This window comes from Poecilia formosa, unplaced genomic scaffold (genome assembly GCF_000485575.1).
Source record: "Poecilia formosa unplaced genomic scaffold, Poecilia_formosa-5.1.2 Scaffold552, whole genome shotgun sequence".
Classification (NCBI taxonomy): Eukaryota; Metazoa; Chordata; class Actinopteri; order Cyprinodontiformes; family Poeciliidae; genus Poecilia; species Poecilia formosa.
In genome coordinates, this window is record NW_006800491.1 from 103,224 (window position 1) to 112,195 (window position 8,972).

Sequence of the window (8,972 nt, forward strand, 5' to 3'; positions counted from 1 at the left end):
CTAAGTTTACACAATTCCCCTTCTTTTCTTCCTTCCTCTTCATAAAGCATTGCTTTATAAAATGGCAATTTAAACACTGCTTACCATAGGCAGGACATTGTCTCACTTTAGTGGCTCACAGCACTTACAGTTGATGATGCCATCCTCCTGCAGCTGCCTTATCTGTGACATTTCTTCTGGCAGGACACAGCTCCTGCTGCCACTGCTCCATCACTGACCTGTGAAGTAGTTCCTGACAAAAGTTCAGAAAATGTCCTTACTTGCTGTCGAGACAGTTGACTTGCCTGGCACATCTTTGCAGCTGCTTCCAGGGTCAGTTCCACTTCTCTCACCAGTGTCTCTCTGAGCTTTCCATCACGTACACCAAAGACAATCTGATCTCTGATCATAGAGTTTTTTAGCAGGCCAAAATTGCATGACTGAGCTTTCACTTTCAAGTCTGTCAGAAAGTTATGAAAAGGTTCATGCTGGTTCTGCATCCGGGAGTGAAACACATATATCTTGTAGCATTCATTCTTCTTGAGTGAACAGTGAGCATCACATTTACTTAAATGTTTTACTAGCAGACTTTGTGCTAGGAGGAAATTTTAGTAACTTGACTGAGTTTTTATTGAATATACCTGATTTAGAATGAGATCTGGTGTCTGCTGAGACTATAGAAGGACATTAAACGCTTTGTCATATTCAAATGTACAGTCACTGATTACTCCTCCAAGAAAGTAATCCAGTTATTTTACTAATAACTTTTCAAAAGTAATTAGTTATTTACTTATATATTTTTCAAAAAAAATTATGCACGACCTGAATATGCAATATATCTTTCAGCCTAACTATTCTTTCTGCATACTCCATGATATGAAATTTAATCAGTTGAAACATCTCTTTTTAAAACTTCATTTGTTTCAAAACCCTTTAACTTTTTAAAATAAAACTTATTTTATAAGCTTAAGGAAAACAAGGAAACTGATGTATCTGTATAAGAACATAAAATGTTATGATCTTTCTGCTTTCAGAGAACATCAACATATTCTAATCATTCATGATCCATTTTCATTATTGCTCACTATGTTGCAGTTGGAAAAGTCTTGTTTTGTTTGCATAGAATTAGATTACTGCTGGAGGATCTTGCTAGTCAGTTTAATTCCACGTCTTTGATATTTTATCAGTTCAAGCTTATTTCTTTGTCAGTCTAGGGCTGTACTATGTGCTGAGAACAAAAATCAAGGAGCCTTAGGAAATGATAACCCCATCCCCACTATGGTTGAAAGCTATTTCTTGCCACTTTGTTTCCATGGTAATGATGAGAAGCTGGTTGGTGAGGAATGGTGAGTTGGGGGCAGGGGTACCTCTGCAGTTGCCAAATAAGACCTGGGCATTTTAACAATTCATAAGTGTTGAAATCAAACAGAGCTTAAGAGATTCAATAAATCACTCATGTGAGTATGTGTGTGCTTGCATGTGAGGAAGACAGCAAGTGAGAGAATAAGGTGGAAAAATAGAGTGTGTCAGGGATAATGCTCATATTGGCTGACACAAGGGAAAAACAGCTTTTAAAGCGTTTAGCTTTAATTTCATTCAGGAGTGACATAATTGATTTTAATGAGATGTTTATAGAGTGAAGTGCTGGTGCTGCTGAATCATTTGCAAGTCTGCCTGACGGGTGCTTATGAGACTCACACTGGGGAGAAGCAGAAAGAAATAGAAACCTTTGCTGCCAAAACTCCTCCAGCATACGTGTGTCTAGCTCCACTCCTCACATCACTGCTGCTGACTTTAATTAAGAGAATATTTAATTCATGAGATACTTTTCCGACTTTGCCTCTGTTCACAAGAAAAACCTTTAGAACAAATGCTGATTTATAAAAAAATCTCCCAAAAACAGTGATAGAAACTAACATGGTTCCAGCTATGTGTAGAAAACTTGAACTGAAATTGCTGGGCGTAGTGCATGAGAAAAACCTGACCATGCAGGGGCGGTGCCAGGAATCTTGGGCCCCCTGACAAAAAATGTAATTGGGCCCCCCCACGCAGCTGCTGTTACAATTTTTTGAGTCTGTCTAACCCATCAAAAGCGCCACAATTTTAAAGGCTTGCAACTGCCTTGCTTTCTTTGGTTCAATACTGATACATACAGTATGCAAGTAGGTTGCTTAAATTTTTTCCATTAGTTTTAGATACTGAAATGTCTCTCCCCACAAGTAACAGTCATAGGCAACATGCACAATATAGATGAAGCAATCCAGACTTCTCAAAAAATGCTATGTAGTTGCATTTTATTCAAGCGGCAGTATATAACTTTAATAAAAAATGTTTTCTCCATATTTGTTAAAGCTGTCAACATGTTGTGATAGTTTATGAGACAGACAATCTGAAAATATCAGTCTCCTCCACCTCCTTCCTGAGCTGCTGTTGCTAGCTAAAGTAATGCGACATTCCTGCCACAAACAACCAATCAGAACCAGGAAAAGGGTCTTAGCGCTGTCAGTCAACCTCATTCACTCACTGCTAAATGTGCTAATAGTGGAAAAACATCTTATCATTACAAGAAAAATGTTTATCTGCGGTCATTGGTAGCTATGCTAACTAGACTGAGAATTCACAACAGGCTGTGTTAGCTGCAGCATAGCACAGAGCGAGGGGAGGAAGGATGAGCAGCAACATGAGATTGTGATTAAAATGCTCCTGCCTCTGATTAGTTGTTTCTAGAAAGCACTGGGTGAAGGCAGAAGAAATAGATTTTTCACAGATTATCTCTCATGCTGTACTGTCACAACATAATGACAGTTTTAACAAATATGTAAAAATATATATTTTTATAAAAGTTACATACTGCAGCTTTAATTTCACTTAGAAGAGGGACAAGTTAAATATATGAATATGTTGGTAATTTCTTTCCTTAATTCATTAAAAGCTAGTGAAATGGAGGCAGACAGTAGTCTGCAGCATAGTAACTGCCACAGTCGTTCTCGTCTTCTACTGACTGCTGCTGAACACCGTCAATGTCAAGTGCTCCAAGCAGTAATGAACCATTTCATGCAGATCCAGGGGGGCTTTAGGGCAAATATGGATGTCTGCTTTTTGGTCTGGGAGGGGTAACATTTAATTTTTATTGCTAAAAACAATTTTAGAAAACACAATATAAGTAATTTTGTAATTGATAGGGCCCCATTTTTTTTTTAAATTTCTATGAACAAAAAAAATTGTGGAGGGCCCCATGTTGATCAGGGGCCCTTGGAATTGTTATAACTTTTCCCCTCTATACAGCGCCCCTGTGACCGTGAATGGAGGCAGATGTCACTGGTTCATTTCCCGCCTGATGACCCTTTCTGCATGTCTTCCTCCTCTCTCATAATGTGCTTTCTAGTCTGACCACTCTCAGATAAAAGCCACCAGAGCCAATAAAATCTTTTAAAAAATCTAAAACTGCTAACTTTTCCTGTTTCCATCATCACTCTGTGAAAGACTGACAGGGTGTCACACAGCTAATAAAAAGGTTCCTGTGCACAAAGAATGGATAACTATGAGAGGACTGTGTCCGCTCTGGGCCTCAGCACTGAGAGGCAGCCTGGCATCATGTCAGGCAGGATCTGAGAAGCTGTCCTCATCATTTATAATATGGCCACTGATGGAACAAAGCTACAGTTTCTTTAACATAAATGGAGCAGTGGCATGTTTTGTATAATTAACATAGAATCAACAATCAAATCATTACATTAAATCAAGTGCCATCATTAAATACATAAAGTTGATTACATTTCAAATACAACTCTAAACAGGTGGGTTTAAGTTGAGATTTAAAGGCACCCAGTGTTTCAGCTCTTTTACAGTTTTCTGGAAGTTTGTTCCAGATTTGTGGTGCATAGAAGCTGAATGCTGCTTCTCCTCGTTTGGTTCTGGTTCTGGATGCAGAGCAGAACCAGAACAAGAAGACCTGAGAGGTCTGGAAGGTTGATACAACAGCAGATCTTTAATGTGTTGTGGTGCTAAGCCATTCAGTGATTTATAAACTAACAGTATTTTAAAGTCTATTCTTTTAGGTACAGTCCCTACAGACACTGTATGGACTTTAAAACTGGTGTTATGTGCTCTATCTTCCTGGTTTTAGTGAGAACGCGAGCAGCAGCATCTGGATCAGCTGCAGCTGTTTGATTTATTAGGCAGACGTGAAGATGCTGTTGCAGTAATCAATACGATTAAAGATAAACGCATGGATGATTTTCTCTAGATTTCACTGAGACATCAGTCCTCTAATCCTGGAGATGTTCTTCAGGTGATAGAAGGCCGACTTTGTGACTGATGAGGTGAACCGCTTTGTGTCATGGTGTGGGAACAATCATCTCATCTTAATGTAAACAAAACAAATGAGATGATTGTAGATTTCAGGAGAAACATGGTTAGATCAAACTAACCCTGGACAACAGATGGACTGGAGATGCAACAGTGAAGAGTCTATAACACAGGTGTCAAACTCCAGCCCTGCAACTAGATGTCCCTATGCTGCACCACACCTGAATAGAGTAATTAGGTCATTAGGAAGGCTNTAACATTCAGTTGGCGGGAGGCGTTCAGGTCACAGTCCATCACACGGCAACACAGATATACAGGGCAAACAACAATGCACACACTCATTCATAACTAATGGCAATTTGAAATACACTACACTCTAAAAAGTGTATTTGGACTGCAGTTCATTATTTACATTAATTTACATATGTAGCACTATTTAAAGTGTAAAAGGACTGGATGGAAAAAATAAGACTAGAATTCGTCTACTGGAGCTGTCAGTAATCAAAACAATACAAAAGAATTGCTTTCAATACCATGTAATAGACAAAATTAAAGTGAACAATGCAAGACAAACATACATAGGACCAAAAATAAAAACAAACAAAAAAATATACACAGTACTGCGGCCGTCCTTCATTGGTTTGTGCACAACTGGTCTTGACTTCCCCGCTGGTCAGTCCAAAACCTGACCGACACACATTCAAAAGTCCATGGTTGAATTATCCAGATATTTAAGTTGAAAATGTCCCAGCGCAAGTTCTTTCGGATGAAAAGATGAATAATGGAGTGTGTGCCTGAGTGGTGAGATGGAGGGGAATTGATACAGACCAGACCAGGATGAAGTGATTCTTAGGGCTCTCCTGGCTCCAGCCAGTTTTCAGAAGCTCGCCATCTTTTACCCTAAAAAGGGATCACCTGGCCTGTATTAAAATAAACAGGACCAGTAAATTTCCAGCCGGCTAGTTAACTAGAGTTTTCAGTTTCACACAGAAATAAATGCAATATATCTAATCTATCAAACCAAATGAAGAAACATTTATCTCATTATCTTAAAGAAGTTAGATTACAACAATTGATGATCACAATTAGCATTGGCTACCAACCAACATGCTAAAACAACAAAACATTGTGCTCACTACTTACCAATTTCAATAATAGTTGGGAGCATGGCAGCTTCAAGGCTCCAAACTCACTGGATTTTTTGGATCTACATGATTTTTATATTGTAACGTTAAAAAGTGCATTACAAACAAAGAGATAACTGATTGCTTGAGAACACCAACCTGTAGCTCCTTTGTCTCCATCTCTCCCCCTCACACCTGACTGGGGAAAGCTGGAGCAAGCCTAAATAATTACATCAGGTGTGTCAATTGGCTGCATGCATTGTGTGACTGACTGTCACTCTAACCAATGGGGCAGTAAGGCGGGACTAAGAGCAGTTTTTCCACCATGGGTTACACATATTCATATGTATTATTTACATATGTATTATTTACATTAATTTCACTTAATTCTTTTTGCTTTTGCTATGACAACTTACTTTTTTGTGTTCATTTAACTCAAAACTTACAAATCNCAAGTGCTCCAAGCAGTAATGAACCATTTCATGCAGATCCAGGGGGGCTTTAGGGCAAATATGGATGTCTGCTTTTTGGTCTGGGAGGGGTAACATTTAATTTTTATTGCTAAAAACAATTTTAGAAAACACAATATAAGTAATTTTGTAATTGATAGGGCCCCATTTTTTTTTTAAATTTCTATGAACAAAAAAAATTGTGGAGGGCCCCATGTTGATCAGGGGCCCTTGGAATTGTTATAACTTTTCCCCTCTATACGGCACCCCTGTGACCGTGAATGGAGGCAGATGTCACTGGTTCATTTCCCGCCTGATGACCCTTTCTGCATGTCTTCCTCCTCTCTCATAATGTGCTTTCTAGTCTGACCACTCTCAGATAAAAGCCACCAGAGCCAATAAAATCTTTTAAAAAATCTAAAACTGCTAACTTTTCCTGTTTCCATCATCACTCTGTGGAAGACTGACAGGGTGTCACACAGCTAATAAAAAGGTTCCTGTGCACAAAGAATGGATAACTGTGAGAGCACTGTGTCCGCTCTGGGCCTCAGCACTGAGAGGCAGCCTGGCATCATGTCAGGCAGGATCTGAGAAGCTGTCCTCATCATTTATAATATGGCCACTGATGGAACAAAGCTACAGTTTCTTTAACATAAATGGAGCAGTGGCATGTTTTGTATAATTAACATAGAATCAACAATCAAATCATTACATCAAATCAAGTGCCATCATTAAATACATAAAGTTGATTACATTTCAAATACAACTCTAAACAGGTGGGTTTAAGTTGAGATTTAAAGGCACCCAGTGTTTCAGCTCTTTTACAGTTTTCTGGAAGTTTGTTCCAGATTTGTGGTGCATAGAAGCTGAATGCTGCTTCTCCTCGTTTGGTTCTGGTTCTGGATGCAGAGCAGAACCAGAACAAGAAGACCTGAGAGGTCTGGAAGGTTGATACAACAGCAGATCTTTAATGTGTTGTGGTGCTAAGCCATTCAGTGATTTATAAACTAACAGTATTTTAAAGTCTATTCTTTTAGGTACAGTCCCTACAGACACTGTATGGACTTTAAAACTGGTGTTATGTGCTCTATCTTCCTGGTTTTAGTGAGAACGCGAGCAGCAGCATCTGGATCAGCTGCAGCTGTTTGATTTATTAGGCAGACGTGAAGATGCTGTTGCAGTAATCAATACGATTAAAGATAAACGCATGGATGATTTTCTCTAGATTTCACTGAGACATCAGTCCTCTAATCCTGGAGATGTTCTTCAGGTGATAGAAGGCCGACTTTGTGACTGATGAGGTGAACCGCTTTGTGTCATGGTGTGGGAACAATCATCTCATCTTAATGTAAACAAAACAAATGAGATGATTGTAGATTTCAGGAGAAACATGGTTAGATCAAACTAACCCTGGACAACAGATGGACTGGAGATGCAACAGTGAAGAGTCTATAACACAGGTGTCAAACTCCAGCCCTGCAACTAGATGTCCCTATGCTGCACCACACCTGAATAGAGTAATTAGGTCATTAGGAAGGCTNCATATGTATTATTTACATTAATTTCACTTAATTCTTTTTGCTTTTGCTATGACAACTTACTTTTTTGTGTTCATTTAACTCAAAACTTACAAATCTTTAACCTAAAGGAACTTTCCACTTTGACTTAAAAGAATTGAGTTCAATGCCAGTTTTGTATCCTATGTCTGACCAACTAAATTTATTCTGATCATCCAACTCAATTCACTAAGTCCTTCCATCTCAATTTGCTAAGTTTTTATAACTTAATTCATAAGGGTGTTCAACAGGACAAATTTAAGTCAGTGGTACTCAAATAATTTATTTTGTTCTAATAAAGATTTAAAATCTCTTTGACTTAATTCTACAGAAAGTCAAGTCAAACTTTTAATTAGCTCCAAACTAAATATTTTGGGCTCCAAACTTCTTAGTTTGCAGTCTAATACTCTATTTACAGTGTCCTCTAAATACACTCTAACTTAAAAGTTACAAATCTTTTCTGTAAATGACCTTTTTACTTTGACTTTACTTGAAATAATTAAGTTCGATACCATATTTGTATCCTACGTCTGACACCATGACTCAAGCTTCCCAGGTAAGCGACCGTGGCTCTGTGGGTAGCGTAGTCGTCTTGTGATCAGAAGGTTGTAGGTTTGATTGCAGCTTCCTCCTGTCACATGTCAATGTGGATATCGGTGTGTGAATGTGACTCTGGTGTACTTTGAGTGGTCAAATGACTGGAAAAGCTCTATTTAAGTTCAGTCCATTTACCATTTTTTGAAGTAAACTAACTGATTTGAGTAAGACTGACTTAAATCTGTTATCTTAAACATGCTTAATAAAAACAAATTGAGTTGGACGATTATAATATGTTGAATTAGTTAAACTTAATAAATTAATTTGGATAAACTTAATTGCATTGCTTGTTACCTATAGAAGCAATTCATTTAAGTTGGTTCAACTATTTTATTTTTAGAGTGTATTAACCTATCACATAGATTTGTGGAATGTGGGAGAAAGCCAGAGTAATCCAGTTAGAAGCCACACATCCAGATGATATGATTATTGTTCGCCAGAACAGTGAGATAGAATAGATTAGGACATACTTTATTGATCCCCAGGCAGAAATTGCTTATTTGTTGACAAGTGTTAAATATTAGCAAATGCAAATATAATTGTAATCATTAAAAAATTACAACCACAAACATGAATACATTTCATTGGGATTTAATGGGAAAGATCAACACAAACTGGTATACAATTGTGAGGTAAGAAAGAAAACAAGCGGCCCTCGCAGCCAAGCGCCGCGAAGGCCTGGCCACCGCGGATGTTCCAGCACCGCCTCCCCTCAGCACCGCCTCCCCCCAGCCACCGCCTCCCCTCAGCCACCGCTCACGCTCTCACAGAGCAGCCCAACCTGCCCTTAAGATAGTCACTCTGTCATTTTCGACATTGTTCCCAGACAATGCACAAAAATCTGGTGCAGATCGGCTGATATCGCAAGGAGACCCAGCTGTTTGATTAACCTGGGTGCGCAGTGGAGTCAAATTACAATGTAATGCTTTTGGGCTCTGTAGAGGTTCTCCAGAGTCACC

The 8,972-nt window shown here is 38.7% G+C and overlaps 2 long non-coding RNA genes and 1 pseudogene across 2 annotated transcripts in view; 2 read left to right on the top strand and 1 right to left on the bottom strand.

Moving 5' to 3' along the window:
* Positions 1–3,569, top strand: part of LOC107834219 (uncharacterized) — a 19,132-nt gene extending 15,563 nt beyond the window's left edge. Inside the window, exon 3 of the long non-coding RNA XR_001660006.1 lies at positions 3,559–3,569. This is a non-coding gene — a long non-coding RNA (uncharacterized LOC107834219). The remainder of the gene's footprint in view (positions 1–3,558) is intronic.
* Positions 1–8,972, top strand: part of LOC103129515 (glutamate receptor ionotropic, kainate 2-like) — a 293,278-nt pseudogene that overhangs the window by 103,206 nt on the left and 181,100 nt on the right.
* On the bottom strand, positions 4,812–5,739 carry LOC107834216 (uncharacterized). The gene is made up of 2 exons (XR_001660003.1): positions 5,431–5,739; positions 4,812–5,207 (listed from the first exon to the last, which is right to left on the bottom strand). It is a non-coding gene; the product is annotated as an uncharacterized LOC107834216 (long non-coding RNA).